The following is a 13,094-nucleotide window of genomic DNA, read 5'->3' as shown; positions in this document are numbered from 1 at the left end:
ATATTGCCATGGACAATAGGCTAGTTGCCTAAAAAAATTTTTTTAGTCCGTAATGTTTAATATCAAAAAATATTGGACACATATATTTTTATTTGTCAATCTAACAAATAATTACATAGTTATGGTGCGTTGAAGTTGCGCACGACGTCACAACGTGCGGCATTTTTAAGCAAGCGTTGACGTCACGGGCCTCTTCTTATGAACTTTGGGGCGCTTTATCTCTTTAAATTTTCATTAGTTTGAAAAAGTGAAAAATACGTGTAGAGTATTTTTTGATAAGTTAACTGACGGACTAATTAAAACTCTTGCTTTTTGACCCAGGCAACATCCCCATTTGAAATCTCTGGGTAAAAAAAGACTACCAAAAGTAACTGTTTCAAAAATAACAGTAGGGTTTTGTTTTATTTCGGGAAGATACTTGAAAATTTCAAACTACTTACGTAGATAGGCTCTACCTGATTGCTTATATTTATGTACCGCATGTCCTAGTAGAAAACTAACCTAATAATTTGCATCAAATATTCATGTTAAGCGAAAGGAAATATAGCATTTCATGTTTGACCCTGAACTTAGACTTCAGAAGCACCGCGTTGTTGTTGCCTCATTTACATTTTTCAATGCACAAAGGGCAAAACTAACATGCTAGCGCTCTACGGTTTGCTCATGCCTGTTGCCTGAACAAATACCGAGAAATATTACCCGATTATGGGTAATCAATGACCCGTTCTCCCGGGCATCAGCTGACGGGTCATGCCCTAAGCCAAGTGAGAGTACAATATTTATAGTCGGACGGGACACTATCCCCGCACCCCGCGGCTAAACTTAGCGCCTAGATAGATGGAAGCTGCTCGTGCGTCTTGCCGATTCGTTCGCGGCTGATGCTCTTTTGTTTATGTTCTGTTTCATGTCCGATGTTTTCATGTTTGGACGATTGTAATTGAGTGATGACTGAAAGTTTTATAGAACGTTTGCTGTTGTCGAACTCAATGAAATTTTAATTTGCTTTTTATAGTCTCTATTGAATGTAGCTTTTAGCTTTGAACCTTTAAAATAAACTTTGACAATTGACATACAATGAATACGGTTTCAATTAAGATAATAAGTAACTAGTTATCAGATTCACGATTAAATAATATACGAGTAAGTTAAGATTCTGTAACTGCCAGTCATTGCACTCAATCATCAGAACAGTGGAAGCAAATTATTACATAAAGTGTATATCGCAGTGTAATTTTGTGGTGGAGAAAAAATCCTTTGTATCCTAATATACATTGCCAATATTATCCGATTTGAATTAACCTACAGTTAATTAATTATACCTTGATCCATGACAAAAAGTATAATGAGAGTAAGGCCACGAAGTAATCATTTTCAGTTTTTTTGTCTTACAGAACTGGTAATAAAATGTCAATCGCTCCCTTATGAGTCTTTCGCTCGCGCATGCATCGTGCATTAATTTCCAAGCTTAGCAGCGTTAGGGACTTGGTTTTAACTCTATTTATGATGGGCGGGTTCTCGATATAGCCCCGCTTAGGGATTGAACTTGCATAGCAACTGACAAGTATTAATCGCGATCGCTAATTGGGGTGAAATATAGTCTGTAATAACCATCTTTAAAAGGATAATGGGACATTGTCAGAAACCGCCTAAAAACCGCCCAAAAACATTAACCCATCATAATTATTTTCTATTTTTTTTAATACATTAAGCACCCTTTCATTCTAATGGACACTTAAGCATTGAAAAATTAAATAAATAAGTCTTTTAACGTTTATTCTATAATACTATTACAACTTCCGGACGTTTTGGTGCGTGGCATGGTCTAAAACCAATCAAGTTCCATAATTTTTGCCGATAAAATCTGTACGAGGCATTACCGTACTTTATTGCTGGGAGTCCATGTATAGTGATGTTCCTGCGGCCATCATAGACAATAAAATATCGATTTTGAAAATAAAAGCCGAGTTGTATTTCTAAAACTTGTTCTATTATTTTATACTATTTGGCTGCGACTCGGCGTGACGACAATACAAAACATTTTTGCGAATCGGTGTTCATACATTGACACAATACATTAGACGCCATGTTGTCATAAACGACATATTATAAAATCGCTGTGATTTAATATTCTTAATCATTAATTTTATGGCAAGTGTCCATCAGGAATCATTGTTCTTACACACAGAATCGTATTATTTCGCTTTCGGGTAGTAATATGTCAAAATTGTTGGTTCTTAGGCGAACAATGTATGGAGAACGAACATTGTCCTTTTAGGGTATTCAAATTATTGGTTCTTGTTACTTAAATTTTAATAATGTTAAGTCATTCGCAGTTGTATTAACAGTGATTTTTACTGTGTGCTCTCCTTTTCACACACGTATGAAGAATTTTCCTCATCGTTAAGTACGAGTATCTTGGAATAACTGAAGTTAGGTGGTTTGTCGATTTAACTTATTATCACTCATACATACTTAGGAGTAATCATTTAGGGTTTTCATGATTCATAACACGAATATAGGTATTGTGAAATTTATTTTTTAGCTTACTAACAAAAGCTTTCGATGTTTTTAATCAAGCACATACTTTATAATATGTTTTATTTCACTTTGCTAATTTGCTTGCATACACCTACATAATATTCTCCTTCGCTGGCAGCGAGCGGCACGCGACGTGACTGACAAGTCTACATGCAAATAATATTTTAGCATAATTGACCAATAGGTGTGTAAAACCAGGCTGTGTAATTCATTAAGAATCACCTCCGATGTAGGCATGAATGGAGGTGGGCGGTACTCTCGCCTACACGGGGTAATGTGTTTTGATAACATTTTATGATGTACAATCAGGTTCAAAAGTTTTACAGAATTCGCGAGCTTTACACTGATTTTATGATGGTTACTTTCAGAACTATCAATATCCGCAAATCTACGTACAGTCGTACATACTGAAGAAATAAGGAACTTGCGATTACAATCATGTTTATTTTATTTTAAGTAACACCTAAGTAGTTGTATTGACAAAGAGAAACGCAATAGTCTTAAAGTAATATCAATGTGGACAATGAAACTAATTAAGTGGAAAACTTATATTTTCAGTGTGTTTGACTGTACGGATTGTGCTCACGCAAGTCCCGCCACGTTCCTGTGATTTTAAGGATTAGGAAGATTAGTCACGGCAGTTCCTCAATGTGTTGTTTAGGATTACAGTCATCAGGTCATACGTACGGTTACACCGTCCGTAAATAGTTACATCAGGTACCTATGGCTCATTCTATGAATTAAGTACAATGCTTAACAAAATACTAATATTTCATTATAATGAATTTGCTTAAAACACTCTGAAAGATTAATATTAGCATTTCTACAATTATGGACTCGCTCTACAATTTATTTATTTAATTATCAACATTTGGAAAACAAACAATTTTCATAAACAGTTACAAAAAAAAATAGGACAGAAATTAGCAAAGTTTTCACAGTTATATGAATACATAATGCAGACTAAAAATTAATTGATTAATAATAAATTATAAAGTAATTTAAAATATATTGTCTTGATTTTTGTAAGGGTTATTGTGGACGTTCACCAATCATATCAAGCAACTCCTATGTATCCAGGATCTATAGAACATCCGCACGTAAAAAGCAACTAATGAAGGCTGAGTTAGTACCTAGTCTGGGGGGAAAGTTTAATTGTTACTTGTGAGTAGGTGTGCCTACCAAATTATTAGGTACCTTGCGATCTAAACTGCATAGTACTTTGTGATACCCTTTTATTAGCCTTTTTACCCCTTAGCCAAATCTAGATAGTAAAAGGTAGCACTTTCTGTTACTAAATTATCCATGAAAATAATGGTAGAGTCGTTTTTAAAGTGGAAAATATGGCGGAATATTTATGAAGGGTCGTTGATTACTCGAGAAGCGCGATGCAGAGAGCAAACATTGCTCTGATAGGGAGAATAAGTTAAAATTATTGCTGCATTTACATCTTTGTGAAATACTGTTGTTAGAATATGCAGTTCTCATATTAGTTAATATCTTAAATTTTCATACTTTGGCTCTTTAGAGCAGACAGTTTTGTTACTAGTGTGATATGGTTGGGTTTTTATTGCCGCTCAAGCTGTAGATCCACACAAGTTGCAGCGGTGGGAACCGGAGGTGGGAATACGAGTAATCCCGAAACTATGTTATCGAATTAGGTGCATTTAACTACTTAGTTATTTACATCATGATTGTTACAGTGTTTAGCTTATTATGTACTGTTACATCTGTATTAGTGATAATTCTTATTGCATCAAAATAGAGAGGAGGCTTTTGAAAACGTTCCTTTTATCCAGCAAAAGGCTTTAAAAAATAGTTGTTAACCCCCAGACGATTTGTTTGAAATCACGAAGCATAACTTCTATTTTTATACTTAGAACAGAAATACCTAGAAAATAAAGTTCAATATACTCGTACCAGTAATGTTTATAAAACTCTATCCGCACATTTGTTCTCAAGCGCTTATTACATCGAGAAATAAACTTGACCATATAAAAAGGGGAACTAAAGAGAATGCTGTATGCACTTTTAAGGATGCCCTGCTACTGTACTGGCCCTATAAACAATTACGAGTCACAAACGATCAAGATTAAGCTCTATGGCACGGTAATGAGGTTTATTCTGATTTGCGATAGTCCTTGTCAAGTTTTATGGAAATTCGATCTCTGGCGACCGACAGTCAGCGTATAAAAGTGCTTGACTTGGCGCTGGAGACAATAGCATAACGGAAATATTTAAAAACTATAATTATGTACTATTCAATATTAAATAACATGACTCTATCAACATGAATAAGTACACAGTTATGATCTGAAAGCATTTAAATCATCCTGAATGTGATCTTGATTTATTTGTTTAACAAATTATTTTGACGATTTATTGTTCTGTGAAAATTTATAATTTTGGTCTTTCGAAGAATTTTCTGTTTAGAACATGTTTGGAAACACGCAAATTTGTAATTTGGCAAAAACAGCGGCAAGTTGTTTGTTACTTTGATAAATTAATATCTGTCAGTGTTAACATTAATGGACTTTTCAATAATATATCACCACAAGTTACCAGAGATCAGTTACATTAAAAATACTGCTCAATTAAGATTTTATTCTAAAAATATTTTGCTATCCACAGTTTTCATTCAACATGACGCAAGAAAATCAAAATAATGGTATCGATTATGAAAGCAAAGCATTGTGCGAGGAGTTACCAAGGCACGTGAATAATCGACATAAGAAAGTAGCTTTACCTTTTCGGACTGCAAAAGAAAAAGTTTGATTCATACCAAACATTTCCGCAGATTTGATTTATATAGGTCAACGATTTGTTTGACGTCACGCACTAAATTTAAAAGAATTGTCTAAAAATATTACTCTAGACACGTATTTAGAATAACAATAGCAAGCGGTTTCGCTATGAAAGAGCTGTGAGAACCTAAAATGAAAATGGTTCTTAGGTTTTCAGATACAGAGTTGATTTTAGGTTGTGTAAAGCAACGGATACGTGAGTCACCGGAACAGCGCCTGCGCCGAATTGTCCGGACCTCACCTGGTGGATGAATGAATGAATAGAATACTAATTGACCGAATGTTGTAGCTAACTTGTAGTCAATTAAACAATTACTGCGCGTCATTAATATTGGCAAAATCTTCGGGCATGCTGTGTTAATATTTATAACCTACTTACGAACATGTGTGGGTGGTATAGTGGCTGATAAATGTTTCGTTGTTTCATGTGAAATGCAAAACTTTACACATGTATGAATTGAAATTACCGACAGACATACACTTTACCTCATTCTTGGTTTATTCTTATTCGTTAAGTATTTTATGAATTTAGAAAAAAAATGATAGCTATGGCTAATACGTATAATCTATAGTAATACAAGCGCTCTAATTATTTAAAACGCACGTTCTGTAACCAAGGTCCCAATTTGGTGAACCTAATTAAAATAACAGTTGAACATCGAGTGTATACCTGTCCTTTTTAGTTGCAGGCTAGTATGCAATGTCCATTTATATCCATCTCTGTCTGTGGCGCTAAATATATCTGTCGAGACGTAATATCCGGCCAGTGCATACTCGACATAAGCGTTGGATTGCAAGTCAAAAATCTGCTGGAATCAACGCATGCTTCCTCATTACGAAAATAAAATATGCTTGCCAAATAACACCAGAAACAGATGCTGTGACACAAAAAGACGATAAGATCTTTGCATATTTGAGATATTTATCCAAATGCAAAAGTACACTCAATGGTCCAGTTCTTGATTCGTCTTGACCAAGGTGTGATTTAGGATTTTATTCTACAGTTTTTAGGTCTAGGTATCTGAAAGATAATATATATTTTATTTAATTTTAAAAGATAAGAAGAGGAAAGATGTGTCATAAAGCTAATTTCACAATAAAAATAATAATCACAAGTACTTGTGCTTTAAAATATTATTACGTTGGTTGGCGTTAACTAGTAGAGTCCATGTTAAAATACGATAGTATATGATGGCAATTATTTTGTTAACTCAATGACTGTAAACTATACCACGTATGAATGCATGAGTATGAGTCGAAATGAGTGAAATTCCCAGAATTTAACAACAGTTGTTATCACCGTCTGCAATCAACAGTTGAAACATTGAATCAACCCAAATAAGTCGAGAGATTTTATCAAGTGTTTACAAAGTAAAAAGTATTTTTGCATTTCAGCATAAAAGTGTTTTGTTACGATGTAGGTATCCACCGAAAATTAAAAGTGACTTTTGGAAGCCGCCAACGGAATACCACACTAACTGCCGATCTCAAATCCAGTGACTCTATGGTTTGTATTAAAGTAGAGAAAACCCCACCACCAACGAGAAACGGAGAAACACGGTTCTCAACGCGACATTTTATATGAATTACCATAGCTGGGCATTAACTCGTTAATCCGTTAATCGTTAATTAACGAAGTTAACATTTCTATTAACGGATTAACTTTTAAGTTAACTTTAAAAAATGTTAACGGACTCGTTAACTTCCGTTAAATTATCCTAAGTCCGTTAATCGTTAATCCAGTACCTACTATTTACCAAAGAGATACAGCAGGCACGCTGAAAAACGCGTTCTGACAAGTACGTTCGGGCTTCCAGAACTTCCAGAACCCAAAACAACAGTTTTTGTAAGACCAGTTTTCCTCAACCGATTGAGCTGAAATTTGGTATACTTATGTAAGTACGATGACGATGCAAAGTTTAGGTACCATTGAGCTGGTCTGATGATGGAGTTATGAGGTTTTTTTTTAGATTTTTCATTTTCTGATTTTAGAAGTTAGTAGGCAATTTTTTTTTCACTTTGGAAGCGTCTGTCACGCAAACTATTCGGTTTAGAAAAAAAATATTTTAGAAACCTCGATATCATTTTTGAAGACCTATCCATAGATATCCCACACGTATTGTTTGATGAAAAAAAAAATTTTGAGTTTCAGTTCTAAGTATGGGAAGCCCCCAATATTTTATATTATTTTTTTATTTTTGCATCAAAATATTCTGCGGTTCATAGAATACATCTACCTACCGAGTTTCAACAGTATAGCTCTTAATAGTTTCAGAAAAAAATGGCTGTGACATACGGACGGACAGACAGACATGACGAATCTATAAGGGTTTTTTGCCATTTGGCTACGGAACCCTAACAAGCTTTTATACTGAAATGCAGTTGTACTAAAACGAAAAAAATAATTGTACTTATGCAAGGTTCAAATAATTTCGAAAGCTTGTAGCGCAAACATAAAAGAGGAATAAATTCCATGCGCGATACAAGCTTTCGAAATTATTTGAACATATTATTTTTTTCGTGTTATTATCATGTGTTAACGGATTAACGATTAACGTTAACTCTTGCGAAATGTAACGTTTTAACGTTTAACGAAGTTAATTTTTTTATTAACGGTTTAACGATTAACGAAGTTAACTATTTGATTAACGGTGCCCAGCTATGTGAATTACATTAGTATATACCACGTCACTACTCACAGTTTGACGTGTATGTTACTAAAGCCGTGGTCACAAGCAGATTCATCTATGCCATAGATTCTATGGTTTCAAATTCTATGCATAATATTTAGAAAAACTTTCAAGTAAAGAAATCGCTACGGTTCGTCCCCATTTACACTTCTACAGCTTCCAAATTACATCTAAATCTGAATAATTCTATTACAAACGTGAAACTTTATCTTAACATGAGGTTTGGGAGGGCCATAACTACCTACATCCTACATGGACTGACACCCAAACCATCCGGGCCAGATTTATGGAGGAGTGAGGGTATTCATAAATTCTAATATGACAGATTAATGGTTACATTGTGTTTATACTTGTATTCTGATTATAATTATCCTCTCTACTCTCTCTACTACCTTACCTCTACAGTTTTGATTAGGTAAGTAAGTATCCTGTGAAACATAAAATTCTCGTATCAAAGCTCCTCCAAAGCTTGACCGGTTCTTGTTAAAGGACAATGGGCAAAATGGTACCCGGCTCCAATAGATATGTGTCTAGTATCGTTTGAAAGGTCTTACCAAGATGAACAACTTTTACTATGACCACCAGCCTCAGATCTGGTTGTGTACGAAGATATACATACTTTTTTGCAGAATGGTACCCGGCTCCAATAGTTATGTTTGTAGTGTCATTTGAAAGGTCTTACCAAGACGAACAACATTTACTATGGCCACCAGCCTCAGATCTGGTTGCGTTCGAAGATAAAGATACTTTTTGCGTAACCTAAGTATCATACAGTATGAAGGGGGACGCGCTCGGGGCAGGGCACCGACGAGATGGTCGGACGCAGTGAGGAAGACGGTGGGCGGGAGTTTGCATCGTGCGGTCCACACAGCTTATGACCGCAGTCTGTGGAGGAACACTATCTGTGGTCGCGATCCTCATCAGTGAGGGATCGAGGATAAAGAAGAAGAAGTATCATACGTGTCCATCGTATGGTACTTAGGTTATGCGAGGCGGGAAGGGTTTACTGCTCCAGCATCCTTCCTTAACTCTATAATTATTGATGGGGACAATTGTGAAATAAATATTTTTATTCAAAGAAGTTACTCCCTTATTAATAAAAAGTTACACCTAGGAAGAACCTTGGATTAAAATGACATTTCCATACCAAATGACAATTTAAGCCAGAGTTCAACTAGGGTGTAACTTTTATTAATAAAGGGGTTAAAGTTTTATTTCTTCTTAAGGGTTTTATTATGGGTTGCTAAAGCGAATAAATCCACAAGACCCAATAAGTCCACCTACAAGATGGACCGACGACCTCATAAAGGTAGCGGGAAGGCGCTGGATGCAGGCCGCCACCAACCGGCCATTGTGGAAATCATTGGGGGAGGCCTATATTCAACTGGACGTCCTATGGCTAAAATGATCATGATGATGATGATGAAAGCGAATAAAGGGCTAATAGCTAGGGTAGTTCATCGTAGGTATAATCCTTTCCTTTTCAATGCTTCTTTTAGTTATATTAATAGATTGTAGTCATAATACATACTCGTATACATGGATGATTGTGTTATACATTCAATATAATACTTAGTGGAATTACTGCTTTCAAAACGTGAATTAGAACTGGCCCCATAGCAGACATTTTCCTACATGTAAAGGCCTTTTAAAATATATATTGGTTATGGCTATTGGAGCGGGTACCACTTTCCATACATTTTTGCCCATCATCCTTTTGTGTGTATATTCAGCAGGTCGAGAATAGAACACAAACTTAAGAAAATCATCTGATAAGGGTTTTTTCACGCGTACGAAGTCGCAGGCACAGCTGTCAAAATTAATATTATTAACGATTTTCAAAAATACCAACAGATTAGCCAAGTTGAGCTAAGCAGAATGACATCCAAAAAGACGAGTACAAACTTTTCCGTTACTTAAGACTTCTTAGCCGTGGCGCTAACTTGGAGATTATTATGTAAATGCGCGGTCCCCATTCACAGGCGTAAATTTAATCAGGCTCCAACTTAATTACTTTTGATGAAGCTTCCAGGTGCTAATTAAGGCACGCCCGACCATCACAGGGCAATTTACAAATGCAAATTCTAATTACAAAATTTACGGGCAAATACACAACATTGACCCAAAATCTGATGGATGTTTAATTCAGGCAATTTGCAGCACTACGTGATTCACTGTCAAGAGAGAATGGATGTGGGAGAATGGATGTAAAAATATTCATGATATTGAATTATGTATAGTGGTCTAAATGGCGATTTATATAATATTGTTGCCATCCGATTGGATGGCAACAATGATGGATACATCATCAAAATCAGCTGTTTAAACATATGTAAGCGGATATAAATAAGTTTACCTAATTATGCAAAAAATCGGGCTTTCTCGTAATCTATTACGAAAAAAAGTATCTTTGTATTAATATTATTTATTAATTCCTTATAACAGTCATGCTCGTATTTTAAAAATGTCTAGTTTATAGTTTTGGACACTAGTAAAACCTGGTACACAAAAACTTACTTTTCACTCTTTAAAATATTGTGCAGATAACTGTAAAGAATAAACGTCTGTCAATTTATTATTGATGATTGTTTACCTACTATAAATTAACTGATAATAACTTGGCTTGGCACACTGCCACGTCAGCCACATGTTTAATAGTGCTATCGCATTGATTAATATCGATAATTTCAACGAATGCCTTCAAGCCCGGCTAGCTCAGTCGGTAGAGCATGAGACTCTTAATCTCAGGGTCGTGGGTTCGAGCCCCACGTTGGGCGCAAATTCTTTTTGATATTTATTTTACGAACCACATCTTTTAATCAATAAATTAGATATATTACTAATGCTAATTTTATAAAAAATGTATCTTATCAAACATACATTATTATTAAAAAGTAAAATTATTACTTTTAAAATGTACTCAGACGATTTTAAAACATAAACTTATCTTAAAAATGAAATTCCAAAAATCAGTCATACATAAAATACTGTATGCCACTTACAAAGAAATGGGCACGTAACCAGAAAATTTTATGAAATCTTATCTTGTAAAATAAATTAAATTGTTGGTCGACAACCCTATATCAGCGTCCAGACACCCTTTGTTTCAAGTAGAAGGTATTCTGCTTACACTTCGTTTTTGCTGCCTGTATCCAACATACAAGATTGCTAACAATACTCATGGACATGAGTCCTATCTATGCAAATGATGAGAAAATTATTCTTAGAAAGATGTATACATACTGCGGAAATATAATACATAAAACTAGCTTTTGTAGCCCGCGTAGCGGGCGACCAAAGCTAGTATAATACATAAAATTGATCTCTTGACACAACACACACATACCAGCAATACGAAAAACCCATAAGCAAATGAGAACATTTCAAAATCTCGTAGGTTGTATACTTATTTGTATAAGCATATCACCCAGTTTACATTCTACAGAGTTATTAATGCCAATTTAAAAAGTAAAAACAAATTCCTTCATATTATGTGATATTGACATTTCAGATAAATAAGACCAGGGTCAGCAAAACAATTACCATACTGTTACAACATTTATCACTTTACATAACCAGAGTTTAACCTGCAGTTTAACGCAAACATGGCCTAGATGCGAGCACAGGAAGCTGCTAACCGCGCGTTTGTTTAAGCTGTAATTAACTGAATCCCTGATTTGAGTAACTCGTCCCGCCCATGGCGATAGTTTTGTGAATGAAACTCTTTTTATTGAGTGAAGATTTTGAGATAATTATGTGTGATCATCACGTATAACTCAAGCATCCGACTTTTTGTGACCTCTGTTATTTGATATGTAGAGTCAGTCATAGATTTGAAACACAATCTATTATCTTCGGACAATGAGACTATTAATTAGCCTATGTATTTATATTTTAAAATCGTTATCGCCGTTGAAGACGTGCACAATGTTGATCAATATTTTTATCCTTCCAATTTTTATCATTAATTAATTTTATTATTACACAAACATGTCCATTTTAAAACTATGTATCTTTTATATTATGCAGTGTAGACAGAAAAATAGAGAAGTTTATGCAAATTATTATTCTCAGACCATAAAAGATTTACTTCTGGAGATTTAAAAACATCGGGCTCAAGGGTCATTCCAAACTAGGTACCACTTATCACTTCCCCACCGAAAGAAGTAATAGAATAGATTCCATGAATCTTCCCGAGTCCCGAAAATAAATGGCGTCGTCAACCGCTGGGAGCCAATGAAAATTTGTCGGATTTTTGCAATTTGTAACGGTCTGCGATATAAACGAGCCGAGATGTCTTCCCGGACTGCCCACTTGACTTTAGTAATGTCCCGGTGTTCTGAATAAAGTAGAGAAACCCAGGTATCGAGTGGTAACGGGACTAACATTACCAAATAAAGATATTACCTACGTCAAATATGTAAGTAATAGTAATAAGGTCAACTTTGATTAAAACAAACGCTCGAGTAAAACATCATGTTGCAAAATTGCGCTATGCATCGGTCAGTCAAGTCAATTTTATTTATAGCCATTTAGTTTGTACTACTCTAGATAATGAGATATTGAACGTATGAAAAGATTATATTCGTGTGAATTGCGAAGTACTCGAAAGAATTCGTGAGAATCGAGATTGTGATCAAATACGGTAGCTCTGCCCAACGCTGCCCACTCGTCACTTACCCCATTAATCTTAAAACAGTCCGCACGTCTGTCACTGCCACTAATCTAATACGACACGCGGGCTTTTTGTCCCCGTATTACCGGCACTCGGAAATACGCCTTAAAATGCCAGTTAATCCGTCTAAGGAGTTCCCTTTTAAGGAGGCATCAAACGATCCCGGGATGGAGTGGATGCATTCATCGTGAAGATTCGTGCCGTGTAATGTATGTGGCGGAAAAGGCGATTTCTGTCTGTAGATGGCATGGGGAGGCAGTGATACCTGCTATCTCGGGGGAAATAAAAGGCTGCGTAACATTGTAGCCAGTCTGAATTCCAACATTGTACTTTCAATCTGCAAGATTAGAAGGGAATCTATCCAAATAAACTTTTATTTACTTTACA

General features: G+C 35.4%; 1 non-coding gene across 1 annotated transcript; it reads left to right on the top strand.

The window, feature by feature from the left end:
• Positions 1–10,736: 10,736 nt before the first annotated feature.
• On the top strand, positions 10,737–10,809 carry TRNAK-CUU (transfer RNA lysine (anticodon CUU)). The gene has a single exon. It is a non-coding gene; the product is annotated as a tRNA-Lys (tRNA).
• The last annotated feature ends 2,285 nt before the right edge of the window (positions 10,810–13,094 follow it).

The sequence above is a fragment of the Ostrinia furnacalis genome, unplaced genomic scaffold (genome assembly GCF_004193835.3).
Source record: "Ostrinia furnacalis isolate ACB-3 unplaced genomic scaffold, ASM419383v2 OfSCF3015, whole genome shotgun sequence".
Taxonomy (NCBI): domain Eukaryota; kingdom Metazoa; phylum Arthropoda; class Insecta; order Lepidoptera; family Crambidae; genus Ostrinia; species Ostrinia furnacalis.
Note: the sequence above shows the minus strand (reverse complement) of the source record. Positions and strands in the feature narration are given on the sequence as shown.